General features: G+C 40.7%; 1 protein-coding gene across 7 annotated transcripts in view; it reads left to right on the top strand.

Moving 5' to 3' along the window:
• Positions 1–17,984, top strand: part of LINGO2 (leucine rich repeat and Ig domain containing 2) — a 2,318,940-nt gene that overhangs the window by 2,177,122 nt on the left and 123,834 nt on the right. The gene's annotated exons all lie outside the window — the stretch shown is intronic.

Here is a 17,984-nt window from a genome sequence, read left to right as displayed (position 1 = left end):
CTGTTGTGTAAGGAGGAGGTGTGTAAGGACATATGAATCAATTGACAGAGGTAACAATACAAATAACAAGACTTCAATAGATATAAAAAATGTTCACTTTTGTAATTTATACCCTAAATGCCCCGTCACAGTAAACGATGTCCCAGTGATCCCACCAACGATCCGACATGATGGGATCACTGGGACATCGTTAGGCTGATCGCTGGTGAGCTGTCACATAGACAGCCCCAGCGATCAGGACCAGCCGCACATCTCCTGGATACCCGCTGTTTACCTTGAAAATCGGCGTACATGCTGGTTTCCAAGGTAAACATCGGGTATCTAGGAGCCGCACGACTCCTGGATACCCGACGTTTACCTTGGAAATCAGCGTGTAAGCCAGTTTTGAAGGTAAACAGCGGGTATCCTGGAGCCACGGCTCCTGGATACCCGACATTTACATTAGCAACCAGCGTCCAGCGTCGCTGATCGCTGGTCTCTCGCTGCCACATGCAGCGATGCGCGCTGGGCAGCGGGAGACCAGCGATCGAAAAACGGCCCAGGCCGCTCGAGCACGATCAGGGATAACCGGCAGGGGGGCCGGTTGCTGATCCCCATCACACACAGCGATCGCGCTGGCGCTGATGTGTCACAAAATCAGCAATCTTGCTAGCGAGATCGCTTAGTGTGATGGGGCCTTTATGCTATTTGCTATATGAATATAATTTCTGTATGCCTCTTGTAACATAAGGTGTTTTTGCCAACTGCGTCCTCTTTGGGGATAAAGAAACTTTCCTATTCCACCATCATGTTCGGCAACTGAATGCTTGGCTGTGCCAAAATAGGACCCATTTTTCTTGACAATATTGTATAAATGTTCTGAATTTTTTTAAAAATTTTTCTTATAGTGTATCCTGTATACTGCACCCTGCATAAATTGCAAAATATAGAGTACACTACGTGATAAGTATCCTAGTTAATAAAATCATGAATATGATGCATGTCTCCTTGAGATGAGAAAAATCTTTTTGTTTTGTCTGCAGCAAAGATGTACATGCTGCAGAGGTTTCCACGGCGTTTAAAAAAAACTGTTTTTGGTTTCAACCAACTTGTTCTTTTGGGCCATTGCGGAACAGACTAGGTGAATGGATGTTGCTTAGAGTTGAGCCCCTCTTTGTCAGAAATCTACAACCCTGAGAAATGATTTTATGAAATATGTCTTCCTGATTTGTGACACATTACTTCTAATATGATCTCCATCAACACAAATGTCCAAAAATGCAACATGATTTGATGTTGGATTAGCTGTAAATCTCAAGTTAAGGATGTTGTCATTTTGATACAATACATGGCTGGAAAAATCCAATGTATTTCCCATCCACAACAGAAGGAGGTCGTCCATGTAGCAACCATACCAACTGATGTGGGTGGAAAAAGGATTAGAAGGATGGTAGATGAACTTCTCCCACCAGGCCATATACAATAAGGTACTTTAATTATCTAGGTAATATTGAGCAGCTGTAACTGCAAGAGAATGCGGAAAACAGGAATACCAATTGGATGTGTCCAATGTGACAAAATTATACTCAGGCTTCCAATGAAAATTATTGAAACAACATAGAACCGAGGAGCTATCTATAAGGTAACTGGGTATTCTGGTGGTCAGAGGCTGTGAAGGATTATCCAGCCTTTCACTGATCCCCTCTGTAATGTTAAGTAAGATATGATTTTGCAGAACATTCCAGAATCTCCCATGGCTACTCTGCTGATGATATTGTAGCCTGTCACAGCTGCAGATGTGATCCTCCTCCCCCCTCCTTAAAAGTTGTGTGTATGTATCCCCTCTGCCCGCTGGTAATAGGACACTGGCCATTTCCTGTGAATGTGGATTAGCTACATGAAAGGAATCTCTTTGTCCTGGCCATGAGGCCAATCCAATTATGGGAAATATTAAAAGCAGTCATATCACAAGAACCATACGCGACAGAGATATAAAAACCACATCCCTGTGTAGGGCAAGAAACCGACATTCAGACCCCTAATTTTCACGGTTCTAGCACCCCCAGAAACTGAGATATAGATTACTCCCAAACAGTGTAATGGAACTACAGCATGTTTGGTTTTTAATTATTGTATTTAACGAACTACAACGAATGATACCATGTGCTTGCTTATGCAAGGTACCCTCGGCTAGATATAGTCGTTATAAGTTTTGTAAGTAGATTGTAACTTACAGAAAGATGGGCTGACCCTCTCCAGACTGCCCCTTTCATGATGTAACCGACCCTAGGCTATAAGATATCCCTCCCTTAAAATTCATGAGTTAAGCTGCAGATTCCGTGCTGACAGGACCCCCTCCCAGATGAGTGGAGATGTATGGCTGGCTGCCCCTCCCCCGGCCATGTGGCTTGCCTAAAGACCATTAAGCAACTGTAAGTGTTGATCTATGTTAATTTCTTGGTATTTTATATTTGCAATGTACATATCTGATGTCTCAACTTTGTAAAATTGTTTTATCTTTGTAATCACTGCTGCCTTTGGGGAATAAATCATAAAATGTATCAGTCTGTCCTCATGCTCTAAGAAATGAACTTAAGCACCTTAAGATAATTACGCTACTGATTGGGTTGGCTTTGAACCCCTCTATTAAGTCTATAACTTAAGCAGAGAAATCTGGAGCTGGTGGCGGCGTGGTGTGTTTTGGTTGGTTGGGCTAGCTGGCACTGACGGAAGGGTGTTGAATGCTGATTGGGTGGCTGTGGCCAAAGCATTGATAAATCCCTCACTGCAGCAGCCTGATCGCCCGTGCACAACAAGCAGCCCGTCCAGCAACTAATTATCCTAGGTGTAGTTCCCTGACTGACCTGAGGATAAGGGGGGTGCCGGAGAGCTGCGAGTTCCAGAGTGGAACTGAGCAAGTTGGATATACATAAATCCCCGAACTTCGTGGAAGGTTGTTAGCAGTGGTGGGGCATCCATAATAACCCCCCCTGCGATAAATTGTTAGGGCAAGACTAGCTTGCTGTTTTTTTGTCACATGGTGCCAGCGGTGGTATAACTAAGATAAGGCCCCACTGTGCCTGTGATAGGCGTGTGTCGGCAGTGCAGTGCATCCTTCCGTCCGCTGACATACCCGTGTCAATGGTGGGTTTGTGACACCCTCATTTAGGGATCCTTGTATTTTCACGTTGCTGGAAGTGACACTCCCCCTTTTTCCTTCTATTGCTGCTGTGCTGATCCACCTGGAAACATAGCACCCACCGGTTTTTGCCTCCCATAGACTCCAATCTTACAAGCATGGTAACCTCCAACCACCCCCTTTTTCTCTGCCTGAGAAATCCATGTTTTTCTTAAATGTAAATGAACTGCTGGGATCCCTGAGAATCTGCCTTCAGAACTTATTTTAAATAAACTGGGATGTTACCAGGGTGAGACATGACAATCAGGGGAGCAGGCTCAGTCATTACTTAATTCACCCTAGTAATGCCCCAATCATTTAAAATTACCTCTGGAGGCTCATTTGTGCCCAGCCATAGATCGTAACTGCTCATTTACATATTAAGAAATTGTGGATTTTTATGGAGTAAGACATCAGATCTTATTGAATAAAGATATTATTTTATTCAGCTTCCTATGATCTACATGGCCAGATAGAGAGCTTAGATTATTGTTTGCTGTAAGTCATAATTATACAGCCCTTTCATGAAAAAAATGTTTCCAGCTGCCAAATCAGTAGATTTAGAATATTTCACAAAGTTAAAGGTTTTTTTTCCTTTAAACATCTCAGTGGTTTTATTGCTAATGCCAATAAAATTATTATTATTTTTTTTTTTATAATTTTGGGCTCACAACTGCCAATATTTTTGTGACTTATTGGAGTAATTCCAAAGTATTGGGTACTGGATCCATGCAATTTATGTGAATAGTTCTTATAGGGCCGTTCTTCTCAAATTGTGGTGTTTTCACACAGACATTTTCCTACCGCTCAGGCCTGCTACAGTCACATAGTAATTTGCAACATATTCTCTCCTCTTTTCATTTGATGTTTTTATTGTAGAAAAAAAGGAAATCTTTTATTTTGAGTCTTTTGCCACTGGTTAGGCTCATGTGTGTCCATGGTTTACCTGGTGATGTCCTAGTTGAGATGATGAAATCTTGATGTAGACCATCTGCTTTTAAACTGTTTGAGATGATTGCATTGAGTATTCAAGTTGTCAGACCTGCAGACTGTTGACTCCCAAGCAGTAGTGTAGTTAAAGGTGTTGGGGGGGTCTCCTTGGGCCTTCTCATAGAGGGGCCCCCTTAGAGCCCACAGTAGAGCAGGGAGACACTATCTCTCTGCAGTACTGCTCTCTGTTCTGTAGGCCACAGGTCGCGTTATGCCTCTGGTCTACAGAACTGGTCAAGATGCCAGTGCAAGCACAGGACTTCAGAGTCCCGGTAAGGTTATATCATTGCGCCGTTCTGGGAGTATGATATCCTGTGTGTGCATTGTTCTGCCTGCGCTTTATGAATGGCTCCATCAGAAAGAACATCAACTTTAAGTTTCTATAGCTGTTCTATAATCTCTTATATGTTCTGCAGCACTGATATCTGCCACTATATGGTCACCATATGGCAGTAAGGCTGGTTTCACACTTGCGTTTTTTTGCGCTGTATTTTAGCACTAAAAAACGCATGCTTTTTTCCTATCTTTTGCATCGGATGCGCTTATGTGCGCATACACATGCGTTTCTATGCGTTTTTACGCTTATGCGTTTTTTTGTGGTGTGCGCTCAGGCGCACAAAATGCATCCTGTTGCATTTTTTGGGCGTCCGACTTGCCTCAAAAAAACGCATGCGCGCAATGCGTTTTTTTACAGCAAGACACCCATTATAAGTCTATGGGTGCGCATATGTGTGCATTGGCATGCTCATGTATGTGTTTTTTTGCGCATGCGTTTTTTTGTTGACCATTGGTTAGACAATGGAAATTAGGGGTTTGGGTTAGCGTTAGGGTTAGTTAAGGGGGGTTAGGGTTAGGGTTTCGGTTAGGGTTAGTATGGTTTGGTTAAGGGTTAGGGTTTAGGGTTAGTTAGGGTTTAGGGTTAGGGTTTGGGTTAGGGTTAGTAGGGTTTGGTTAAGGGTTAGGGTTAGGGTTAGTATGGTTTGGTTAAGGGTTTGGGTCAGGGTTAGGGTTAGGGTATTGTTTGGTTAAGGGTTAGGGTATGGTTTGGCTAAGGGTTAGGGTTAGGGTATGGTTTGGTTAAGGGTTAGGGTTAGGGTTAGTAAAGTCATGGTTTGGGTTAGTGTGAGGGGCCAACTAATGTTGGAAAAAACGCAAACGCGGTAAAAACGCACTAAAAACGCATACAAACGCATAAAAACGCTGCGTTTTTTTCATGCATGCTCATAAAAATGCTTGAAAAAAACGCATCATTTGTATGCGTTTTTTCCATGCGTCTTTTGCGGGAAAAACGCGCTGCAAAACAAAGCAAGTGTGAAAGTAGCCTAATATCATTGTTTTTCTTTGTGTGCAGATTTTTTAGCTACAGCAGGGTCATCTGCTGAGGTTCACCTATACCCACAATTAGGGTGTGCCCCCAGAGTTGTAATCATTGTTACTTGTTATGAGTTCATTTTCCCCTTCACCTTTGAGGTCTGATGAACTCCCTCTTCTTGTGAAGGAAGGTAGTGAGGCTGATTACCAAGCACCTGAGCTGGGAGAGGATGACTGGGCGACGGGGATCTCTGACTGGATATAAGGCAGCCGACGCCCTTCTGCCTCGCTGGTGATTTCTCTGTGGAATTCTAGGAGACCAGTCTGATTCTTGCTCCTCAAAAGCTAAGTTTTCTGCTTTGCCTTTTTGCATTTGTGTTTTGGTTTTAGTTTGCCTTGCTTTTCTGGATTCTGCCATTCCCTGCTGGGGTGTGCTGAATTCCTTTTTTGTCGGTTTGCTCTGTCTTCAGAAAATACCTGCGTACTGACATAGTCTTTTTGAAGCCTAGCGTCTTCAGGGCCTTTTTCCCTGTCAGTCTGTTGGCTCTTATTTTGATAGGGTTTTTCACGGATTGCAGACAGCAGCTTTCCTATCCTGTCCTATCTAGTTAGCTTGGGCCCCATCATTTGCTCAGTCTATCTTTCTATCTGTGTTAGTGTTTTTTCTTCTTGCTTCACCGTCATTATATGTTGGGGGCTGCCTATTGCTTTGGGGTCTGCTCTGGGGCAGTTTAGATTTCCCTTTCTGTCTTTAGGCTAGGCAGTTCTCCGGCTGTGATCGAGGGGTCTAGGGCATCGTAGGAACCCCCCATGGCTACTGCTAGTTGTTGTTGATAGGTTCAGGGGTCTGCAATCCGATAGCTGCCAACTTAGCTAGCATTTCTGTTTTTGCCTCCTACGGTGACTCATTCATAACAGTTACTGTTTAGGAGCCCACTCAGATGTTATGCCCCCACTGAGCTGAACCCCTAACTATACCTCTGCTCCCAAGTCATTCTGTTCTGGTAATGTTCCTTCCTGCAGAAATGTATCTGCATCTTGAATTATTACATCTCTGTTTATGTACATGGTACATGAGAGGCAACTGTTCATGAATGGAGGAGAAGTTTTGTATGGGTCTTTTACAGTTCCCCAACATGCTGTAGTCCACAAGAGCAAAAGCTTTACATATATGGACAACAGTTGGGTTTTGCCTGAAATACATTATAAGGCTTTCAAATGTCCTCCGAGACCAGCTTCTGCGACTTGTAGTTCTGCATGCAGCTTTGATGATAGACTAGATATAGGGACCAGAAGCTCTGGGGGGCACAGATTCTGTCCAGCCACTGAGACTAGCATGGTTTTGACCTGTTGTGCTGTCCCCTCTTTTAGTGTGTGCCCTTTCCAGCTGGAGTAATCAGTTACCTGCTTTGACCAATAGGCTGGCACCACACCCTACTACAGCAAATGCTCATTTTACTTCGCAGTGTTGTCCAACATAGCTTTACTTGCTCTTATTGCTTTCAGTTTTCAGCTCCTGTTATTCCAGTGATGATTCTGCTTCAGTCCAAGGCTCATTTTCTGAACATTTACTGTCTGGTTATTTTATACTTATCCATATTTTTTGATAGTTGCCCATTTTGTTTGACCATCCTAAGCTCAGGCTCGCTCCTCTAGCCAATAGTCATTGCGTGGCAGCAACCCAGAGGACCTCATTGTTGCAGGGTGAAGGCCAGGTTGTCCTCTGGGACCTGCCAGATGGAGTGGCTAAGTCTTTTGACCAAACTGATAGACTTCACAAAGATTATTTTTTAGAAATATCATATTCACAGTACACAGACAATACAAAGTATTACTTTTCCTGTTAAGACTTTTCATAACTTCCCTTATAATTAATTGTACTTAGCATACAAAAAGTGTATTCTGAAAGTTTCCCTTTAAGCATTTTTTATAATGTGGGTTTAATTTATTAGCTGTAATATGTGTTATTAATGCAATGAATAAATTACATGAATTACAGGAGATGTTGTGTAATAGAAAAGGCAATTTAATTTAGAAAAACAAATTGCAATTATAGTGTTTTTAAATGAATGTGGATGATGATTGCTTACATTTTATAAAATGAAAAGTGGTCAAGGCCAGAAAGTAGAAGCTACTTAAACTTGTTATTTTCAGGTTGAACTATGGGACATTTAATTCCATTATTCTCTAGCCTAAGTCCTAATTTCTCCTGATTTAGCTTACATTTTTTTTTCTCTATGGCTTTAGGAGAGACATAATGCATTTTTATTTCTTTTCCATGTTTTACAAGTGCCATTACAACTTTAGCTATTAAGAACAACAGTTCAATGTAGCATGCAGTGTTCACTTCATTTAACATCCCTTGTGTGAAGGCTACAAAAACACAACGTACAGAATGTTGGTCAGTGTGAAGATCTTAGCAGAATAAATGTTGAGAATACCATTTTTTTGTAAAACATGTTTGCTGTGCTATTGAAAGAAGTAGAATGAGGAAAGAAAGATTGATTCATAAAGTCTGATGGATCAGAGAGATAATAGAAAGATGAATTGGTAGTGCAATAGACTTGGAAATGGATTGTTTGATAGTGAATGATATGTGATACATTGATTGCAATAAAATGGGACAAACCTATAGATACCGAGATACATGCATAGATAGATAAGTAGATAGATATTGATGGCCCATGAGCCATTGATTGATGATAGATTGTTATCCTTTAAATATATTTACACAGCTTGTCTAGCAATGTCACTTAAGCCCCCGTTACACAATGCGATATCGCTAGCAATATCGCTGTAAAGTCACCGATTTTGTGATGTTGCAGCGATATTGCTAGCGATATCGCTGCATGTGATACTTACCTCCGACCCGCTCACCCGCTGGTTATCACTGATCACGCGAGAAGCTCCTGGACCATTCCTCGTCGGCCACTTCCTGCAGCGCTTCCTGCTGTGACGACGAGCAAGGCGTGGACGCGGGAGGGAGGATGCAGGATCGCTGCGTCTGACAGGTAAGTAGCGATCCCCGTCCCCAGCGATGTCGCTAGTGAGATCTGCCTGTGTGGCAGCTCACTAGCGACCACCTAGCGATGTACCAGCGATCCTGACCGCATCATATCGCTGGTCGGGATCGCTGGTGCATCGCTAGGTGTAACGGTACCCTAAGAATCAGCATAACATGGAAGGTTGACACATTACTAAAGATGAGCGGATTGATCTGTTGTATACTGAGTTTGAATTAATTTTTATGAAACTCGCAACATCACACAAATTAGAACACTTAAGGTTCGATTTGCTATTCGCAAAAAACAAAACCTGCCCTGCAACGTTTCTCACACTGTGGAATCATTAGAGAGCAGACTTAGGGTATGTGCACACGCTGCGGATTCCGCTGTGTTTTTTTCCACGCGGAACCGCAGGTTCTACTATGTTAGGCTGTGTGCACACAGTGCGGATTCTGCTGGGTTTCCGCAGCGGTTTTGCCCCTGTGGAAACGCAGCAGTTCCGCTGACCAAGTAAAGTACAATGAAACCCTATGGGGTTTCAAAAACGCTGTGCTGACGGTGCGGTTTTTTCAGCGCGGTTTTGCTGCGGTTTACAAACCGCAGCATGTCAATTGTTTGTGCAGTTTCCGCAGTGGTTTCACACCTTTATCATACAGTCATATGTAAAAGTTTGGGCACCCCTATTAATGTTAACCTTTTTTCTTTATAACAATTTTGGTTTTTGCAACAGGTATTTCAGTTTCATATATCTAATAACTGATGGACTCAGTTATATTTCTGGATTCAAATGAGGTTTATTGTACTAACAGAAAATGTGCAATCTGCATTTAAACAAAATTTGACCGGTGCAAAAGTATGGGCACCCTTATCATTTTCTTGATTTGAACACTCCTAACTACTTTTTACTGACTTCCTGAAGCACTAAATTGGTTTTGTAACCTCATTGAGCTTTGATCTTCATAGCCAGGTGTATCAAATCATGAGAAAAGGTATTTAAAGTGGCCACTTGCAAGTAGTTCTCCTATTTGATTCTCCTATGAAGAGTGGCATCATGGGCTCCTCAAAACAGCTCTCAAATGATCTGAAAACAAAGATTATTCAACATAGCTTTTCAGGGGAAGGATACAAAAAGTTGTCTCAGAGATTTAACCTGTCAGTTTCCACTGTGAGGAACATAGTAAGGAAACGGAAGAACACAGGTACAGTTCTTGTTAAGCCCAGAAGTGGCAGGCCAAGAAAAATATCAGAAAGGCAAAGAAGAAGAATGGTGAGAACAGTCAAGGACAATCCACAGACCACCTCCAAAGACCTGCAGCATCATCTTGCTGCAGATGGTGTCACTGTGCATCGGTCAACAATACAGCGCACTTTGCACAAGGAGAAGCTGTATCGGAGAGTGATGCAAAAGAAGCCGTTTCTGCAAGCACGCCACAAACAGAGTCGCCTGAGGTATGCAAAAGCACATTTGGACAAGCCAGTTACATTTTGGAAGCAGGTCCTGTGGACTGATGAAACAAAGATTGAGTTGTTTGGTCATACAAAAAGGCGTTATGCATGCGCTGTATTGTTGACCGATGCACAGTGACACCATCTGCAGCAAGATGATGCTGCAGGTCTTTGGAGGTGGTCTGTGGATTGTCCTTGACTGTTCTCACCATTCTTCTCTGCCTTTCTGATATTTTTCTTGGCCTGCCACTTCTGGGCTTAACAAGAACTGTACCTGTGTTCTTCCATTTCCTTACTATGTTCCTCACAGTGGAAACTGACAGGTTACATCTCTGAGACAACTTTTTGTATCCTTCCCCTGAAAAGCTATGTTGAATAATCTTTGTTTTCAGATCATTTGAGAGTTGTTTTGAGGAGCCCATGATGCCACTCTTCATAGGAGAATCAAATAGGAGAACTACTTGCAAGTGGCCACTTTAAATACCTTTTCTCATGATTTTATACACCTGGCTATGAAGTTTAAAGCTCAATGAGGTTACAAAACCAATTTAGTGCTTCAGGAAGTCAGTAAAAAGTAGTTAGGAGTGTTCAAATCAAGAAAATGATAAGGGTGCCCATACTTTTGCACCGGTGAAATTTTGTTTAAATGCAGATTGCACATTTTCTGTTAGTACAATAAACCTCATTTGAATCCAGAAATATAACTGAGTCCATCAGTTATTAGATATATGAAACTGAAATACCTGTTGCAAAAACCAAAATTGTTATAAAGAAAAATGGTTAACATTAATAGGGGTGCCCAAACTTTTACATATGACTGTAGTAGAGGTGTGAAACCGCAGGGCAAAACCGCAGACCAAACCGCAGGAAAACCGCAGGTCACTTTACCTGTGGTTTTACCTGCGGTTCCGCGTGGAAAAAACCGCAGCGGAATCCGCAGCGTGTGCGCATATGCTTAAAGGTGTGAAACCGCTGCGGAAACCGCACAAACAATTGACATGCTGCGGTTTGTAAACCGCAGCAAAACCGCGCAGAAAAAAACACACCGTCAGCACAGCGTTTTTGAAACCCCATAGGGTTTCATTGTACTGTACTTGGTCAGCGGAACTGCTGCATTTCCGCAGGGGCAAAACCGCTGCAGAAACGCAGCAGAATCCGCACCGTGTGCACACAGCCTTAGGTCTTCTTGCTTGTCCTCACAGGCTTCCCTATAACGCCCTGCAGCTATGCCATCTAGTGGACTATTATACCTTGCACAGTGGTGGTCAGTACTTGGGGCATCACGGATGAATGGTACCAAGTGGAGCAATTTGTATGGCAGTCATTTTCTATTTCAACAATCACTTTGGTCTCTCTCTTCTGGAGTGTGTAAGCTCATGTAGTCAGCGGGTTCCACTCTCTTGTAGAGTGTAAGCTCTTATAATCAAAAGGGTCCTCTTTATCCTGTAAAGAGTAAGCTCTTATGATTAACAGGGTCCTCGCTCTCTAATACAGTGTAAGCTTGCATGGTCAGCTGGGTGCTCTCTCTCCCTCCCGCACATATATTTTCCTTTCAATTATAAGAATTCCACTTTTGAGATTAGTGCAAATTTACTTGGACCTAATCAATTTATTTATTTTTTTTTAAATTTGCAAACTCAGGGCATATGAATTTCAAAAGATTTGCTCTCCTCTACACACTGCCACTATTAGCTTATTAAAGACAATCTCGACCTCAATGAGGCATTCCTAATATAGCTAGTAAAGATTTGTCATAAACAACCATGCAAGAGAAGCAGTTGAATACGGTACCGAAGCTGGAGCCCCAACTGATGTCCTAGTCAAAGCTTTATCAATATCAAAATCCTGCAAATGTCATAAAATAAGTGTTAACAAATTGTCATTTTATGTGATTCATCCAAACCCAGGAAACATGACATTCAGTCCCAAATTATAGATTAAAAAGTACCTTATGCTCAATCCGTGCCAACAATATCTATAACACTTACTAGAACTTGGTGAAAGAGTAATTAGCCTTGTTCCACCATTTAGAGAAGAGCATAAACAAAAGCATTTACGTCCTTGATTAAAAGATAGCAACATTAAGCATGGGCAGAAACCCTGATTCTAATATTGGGTCACTTACTCGACTTCTTGCCATAATTTTCATAAAACCCTGCATTTTTTACTGCAGCTTCGCTAGTCCTCTCAATCATAAGCTCCTCATACTGTATGTAGTCCTCTCTATTCATGAGCTCTGATTATCTCCACCCCAAAAACTGATTGTCAGCTTTCAATCTATGCACAGTGTATGGGGAAAACTGACAATCAATGGTGCGGATGGAATTAGACTGAGATCTATAACAGGTCAGCAAGTAAAACAGTGATTTTATCATAAGTAGAAGCCTAATAAGTTATACCCTGCAGGAATCAGGCTCTCTGATCCTATTTTATTTTGTCCTCTCATTCGGAAACCTAAATCTGGCCACAAATTCCCTGCAGTGTCTCTCTCTCGCTTGATTTACACTAATTATGGTAAATCACAAAGTATACCCCCTCTGCCCTTAATTTTTCTTGATTTTTCTGTTTTGCATGTTGATTGTTTTATTCTTTCCTTCGCTTTTTATGTTGGTTTAGTTATGTCTTTTCATAGCAGCTTGTTACCACCTTTGCTAATTGACAGCTTTATAGCTAAGTACTTGGCTTCTACTTTTAATGTAATTTTTAAAGGATCATAATTAAATTTAATATCAATAAATATGTATGTGACTATAACTGATAGAAAAGTATTGATGCAATTTTAAGATGTACTGTATAAGGCAACATAATGAATCTAGACGAATTAAACTGATTTAGACTATTTATGCTCGGATATTCTTAGGACTTTGGTTAGCTTTTTTACTATCTCATTTTCTGCTTATTATTAGGATTTCTCTAAATTTTAAATAGATACATGTGGAATTATTAAAAAAGGAAAATGAGCCTTAATATTAAGGTTTCATGAATAGTGGTAATATTAAACAACTCTGCCAAGTGCAATTTAATACTTTAGGCTTACATGTCCTTGTAGTTTCCAATGGGGTTTATGTGGATGATTTTCACTAATAAGAAACCTTGCGTCTAGCCTAATGAACCAAGAATTTCCCAGAATCCTTTGCCTAAGGAGGCTTTTGTGACCCATCGCGAGCAATGGACTACTTGTTCGGCAAAAGCAAATTAAAGAGGAAAATGCAGTTGATGGGCCCTCAGTGAAATTCACACAAAAGCCGCTCAATTGATTGGAGTAACTCTCTTCCCAAAGCAAAATTACACGGAGCATCAAATTGTCATGGACCTGACCTGCACCTCATTGTGCGGTGACACACTGCATCTTCGCATTTTGTTTCGCCGTTCATTACATGTAATGGGTTTTCCAGAAAACTGGGACTTTCCAACTCGTCACTCACATCTGGAGAATTGCTTAAATTGGCTCCGGTATTTATAATTCACTAAATCAATCATAGTTTTACAGAAATGCCTAGCAAAACATATGGCTATCTGAAGGCATGATAAAGAGTGAAAAGTGGAAACTAAATATAAAATATCAGCGACTTCAAAAGTGCTTGAATTCTGAATTTCGCCGGTAGCTTGTTTCCGCGCTGCTTGCACAGAAGGATGTAATCATTGACTAGTAGTGATTAGAGCCCCATTATTTATTGATGATGTCTAATAAAGTAATGCAATTATTAGCCCACTGCATAGTTCTCTACAAATGTAGAATATGTTGAGTCGGGAAATATTCCTTATTCTTCATTCCTAGATTTTTTTAGCATCCAAAATAATATAACTTGGAATGGTTCATGAATTCTTAAATGTGAAGAAAGAAGCTACTGTATATTGATTTATGGAGAATACTCCAATCACAGATGCTTGTTCATGGCAATTGTTAGAAGAGCTGGGGACTCATGGGAATTCCAACACGATGGTGTTGATTAATGTAGCAAGCTGGCTATATTGGCATGCCCTGCAAAGATAGAAGGAAGACCACGCAAATTATGCCAATGACAATTCAAATCAAATCGGAAATGGGATAATCTACGTAGTCATAATTAATAACCCCATAAAATTAACAGTATTCACCATTTTATATGCAGAGTCTAAGCTGGTAAATCTATGTACGAATGCTTTGTATTATCTTCAGTGTTGGCTGCCTTTTTTGTATTCAGCACTCCCATATAAGTATGATCAGTCACCATACCTACTATGTATTCTCTCACTATGTTTTGTATTAAAGCTATTCTTTAAGCTATAAACTTTCTTCACTAAACCAGAACTAAACTGTGATGTAGTTACTATAAAAATAAAAAAAACATAAAAATATTACAAAATTTTCAAAAATTACGTATATTCATATACTTAACCCCAGTGGCTCTGTTGAGAGAGTTTCATCCTCTTCATATCAAATAATGTTGTATTTCAGTCACATGACTGCTGCAGCCTATCAAGAGCCTTAGTGGTAAGGAAACAGAAGAACTGGACCCTTCCTCTCCCATAGGAGACTGCTAAATTGACCAAAACTGGAACCTCCGGTTGAAGCAGAATAGTATAGTGTATATAATTGTATCAATTTTATCCATCAAAAAGGACATTTATTCCATAGAAAACTAATTTACTCATATAATGAGTCAATAAAGGCTTACTGACAGGGAAATCTTGCTTTTACGATGGTGTTGTAACTATATATTGTAAATCATCAACCATTCCCACTTTATTTAGGCGTATCCATGTACATGGCCCACCCTGTAGTGTTGACCCTATGAAAACACAACCGTACAATGCAAGTGTGTTAAGTTTGAACTTTACTGCATTCCAATACTACTAAATTTTACTTTCTCAGGTTCTGTAAATTTGCAGATTTTTCTTGTTCTTGTACTCTTACTAAGTACTTTTCACTGTTTTTTTTTTTCATTTTAACTGAGTACCTTCTCCAAGTGCTGCTGCTCTACTTATTCTCATACAGTTTTTGTTTTCCTTCTATGCCCTTCCATTTCAAAGTTATCACCCCAGCCCTCCCTGGTAATAATGATGCAAATGTTCTCCTCAACCAACTGGGCCTATATCAAATAATTTATTTGCAGATGCAGTTGTGCTTTGATTAGTCACTATATGATGAGATGAAGCAAACGCCCACAGAGAAATAAAATCCAGTGTCCTCTTTAATTTATATTGTGGATCTTGGGCTGCCCATGTGACGCAAACGTGGTCTCCACCTGCTAGTTCCTGGCATCAATTTATCTAATTTATGCCAACTTCTGGTGTAAATGATAGCAAATATCTGTTGGACTGTTGCTGACATTATTGCCTTAACATTTTAGAAAAGTGGTAATGGACTCATAATGTTGAAACATTCTAAAATTATTGTGTAAAACAGGAGTGTGCCACAATTTTATAAATTTTTTCCCACCAGAAAATTGTCAAAAGTACCTTTATAAATGTGCTCCTAGGTGTCTGCTGAATTTTCAGATTGGGCAAAGGAAAGATTGGAACAGGATCCTCAGTTTACACAGAACATTATGTTCAGTGATGAGGCAAACTTTTTTGGGTGGGCCATTTATGTGGATACACCATAATAAAATGGGAATGGTGACAGTTTTCTTGTGTAGGGTGTCTTGCATTGAAATCTGCTGCAATGACCTGGGTACTGTGTTGACCAGACATCAACACAATTTCTCTCCGCTCCTCATGTGTCAATCTCTGTGGCATGTTAATGGCTGTAAATAAAGAGAAACTTGTAAATAACTCAGGAAAGAATTAAGCTACATTAAAACCAAGCACACCATTGTTTTTCTTGTGAAATTCTCAATAAGTTTGATGTGTCACATGACCCTCTTCTCATTGGAAAAAATAATTTGGATCCAAAATGGCCAACTTCAAAATGGCTGCCATAGTCACTACCCGTCTTGAAAAGTTTTCTCCCTCCCATATACTAATGGGACACAAACAGGAAGTTGATATGACCAACCATTCCCATTTTATTTACGTGTATCCATATAAATGGCCCACCCTGTATAATGATCTTTTTATATCACTCCATATAACCAGCTGTTACACTGGGCGCTTCATCCTGCTTCCTCGAGATGTAGTAATAGTCTTGTAAATAACTGAAAAGTCTCCTTGACATCTAGTGCTGCTGAAGGATTACATAAGTATCCATGAAACCATCATGAAGTACAAATATATTTTTTTGTAATACAGTAATTTAATCATACAGCATATTAATGTCAATCTGTGATCTTCTTCAGAGCTATCATAAATCTTGACCAGGATCAATATGAGCTGTAAGCTTAAATGACTGCGTTATAAAAAAAAAAGTGTCAATCCTCAGAATTTTTTGAAGGTTTGTATTCACAATTCATGCTTGATCTTTGATGTTCATAAACGAGAGATCAAATAAGTTAACGACTTTTTTTATAAATTGTAGAAAAAGAGCTTGCCACATTGCAAATGCAAGATAAAGTCTTCAACCTGAATGCTCCCTTGTGCTGACCTCAATGAAAGGTAAAAAAGCAAATATCTAAGAAGACAGGGATTCAAGGCAGATCCACACCAATGGATATGCCATAAATCCCTGTTTACTTGGATACTTTTTTCATAATGCAGGGCGCTGAAGCAGTGACTAAATCAGTTAGAGAAACTGCTCCTTGCTGATTTTCCCTCATGATTCCCCCCTTTTTCTATCTACTTTTTTTCATCTCATTTTGCACCCCTTCTGGACTAGAGAATAGAGCTGTGTAGATCACTTCCTGCAACCCTGGTCCAAGGTCCAGGTCAGTGCTTTCTGGCCATGGACAGGAGCTGCTTAAATTTCTCTACATTCTGGAAATACCCATTTCCCATGCTTGACTTATTGTTAGCTGTACTGGATTTACATCACTTGTACACTGCATGCCACACATATAAAGTTATACCAGCTCGGCAAATCAACCACCACTCTGAGAAACCCCGAAGCTTAGGAAATTCACACAGTTTTTGCCCAAGGCCAGTGAGCACTGACGTGGATCATCAACTTGGATTGTGTGAAGAGACCTGCTCATCTCTAGTAGTGAATATTGTCCAGTACCTTTGTCTGGGCAAATGAGATTCAAGTTTCCCTTCCCTTACTTCTTAACTTAAATGGGGATACTCCTCTTCTTCCATGCTTGTTGAGTCGAAGAAGTCCCTCCATTCCTTATATGCCTTAAACTTCTGAATAATTTGATGTTTGGAGATTGTCTTACTGCTGTTACCTTTAGCATGTTTGCCTATAATTTTCTTTCTAATCTCCTATGAAAACTTACTTTTTAGCTTTCTTTTGGCCATGTTCAGTGTGGTGCACATCTTGACACCAAACAGCACAGTTACTACTTTCCATCCTTTAACCCCTTTCTGACATTTGAGGTAATATACCATCCATTTGACCTGGGCCTTTTTGACCATGGATGGGATATTACGTCATCGCGATCGGCCGCTTCACCTGGCACTAGGTGCCAGGAGAGGTCACAGACCGCTCCTAGCACTTTAACCCCCAAAATGCTGCAATCTAACACAATCGCAGCATTCCGGAAGCCGGCACAGAGCTGACAGCCCCTCTGCCTTTGAATCGGAGAGCCTGCGGCCTGACGCGGGTCCTGATCGCTGTCATGGTGACCTGATGTCGTCATGACAACATCTGGGTCACCAGAGCTAGGAAACTTGTTGATCATGCACAGTGCTTGATCAGCAAGTCTCCCTGTTAGTGCAGCGCTGACAGCTTTTATGGCACGCAGATGCTGCTTCATCTGCATGCTATAGAAGCGATCAGGTATTGCCAGATCCACAATGGCCCGACTTACAGTATAAAACTTTGCCACTAGTTAACCCCTTTAATGAACACCATAAAAAAAGGCAAAAAATAATGCTTTATCATCATACCGCTGAACAAAAAGTGGAATAACATGCAATCAAAAAGACGGATATAAATAAGCATGGTACCGCTGAAAATGTCATCATGTCCCACAAAAAATGAGATGTCATGCTGCTCCATCAGCATGAAAATAAAAAAGTTATAGCTCTCAGAATAAAGCGATGCAAAAATAATT

Source organism: Dendrobates tinctorius, unplaced genomic scaffold, assembly GCF_039654945.1.
Source record: "Dendrobates tinctorius isolate UK_male_01 unplaced genomic scaffold, ASM3965494v1 ptg000031l, whole genome shotgun sequence".
Lineage (NCBI taxonomy): Eukaryota > Metazoa > Chordata > Amphibia > Anura > Dendrobatidae > Dendrobates > Dendrobates tinctorius.
Note: the sequence above shows the minus strand (reverse complement) of the source record. Positions and strands in the feature narration are given on the sequence as shown.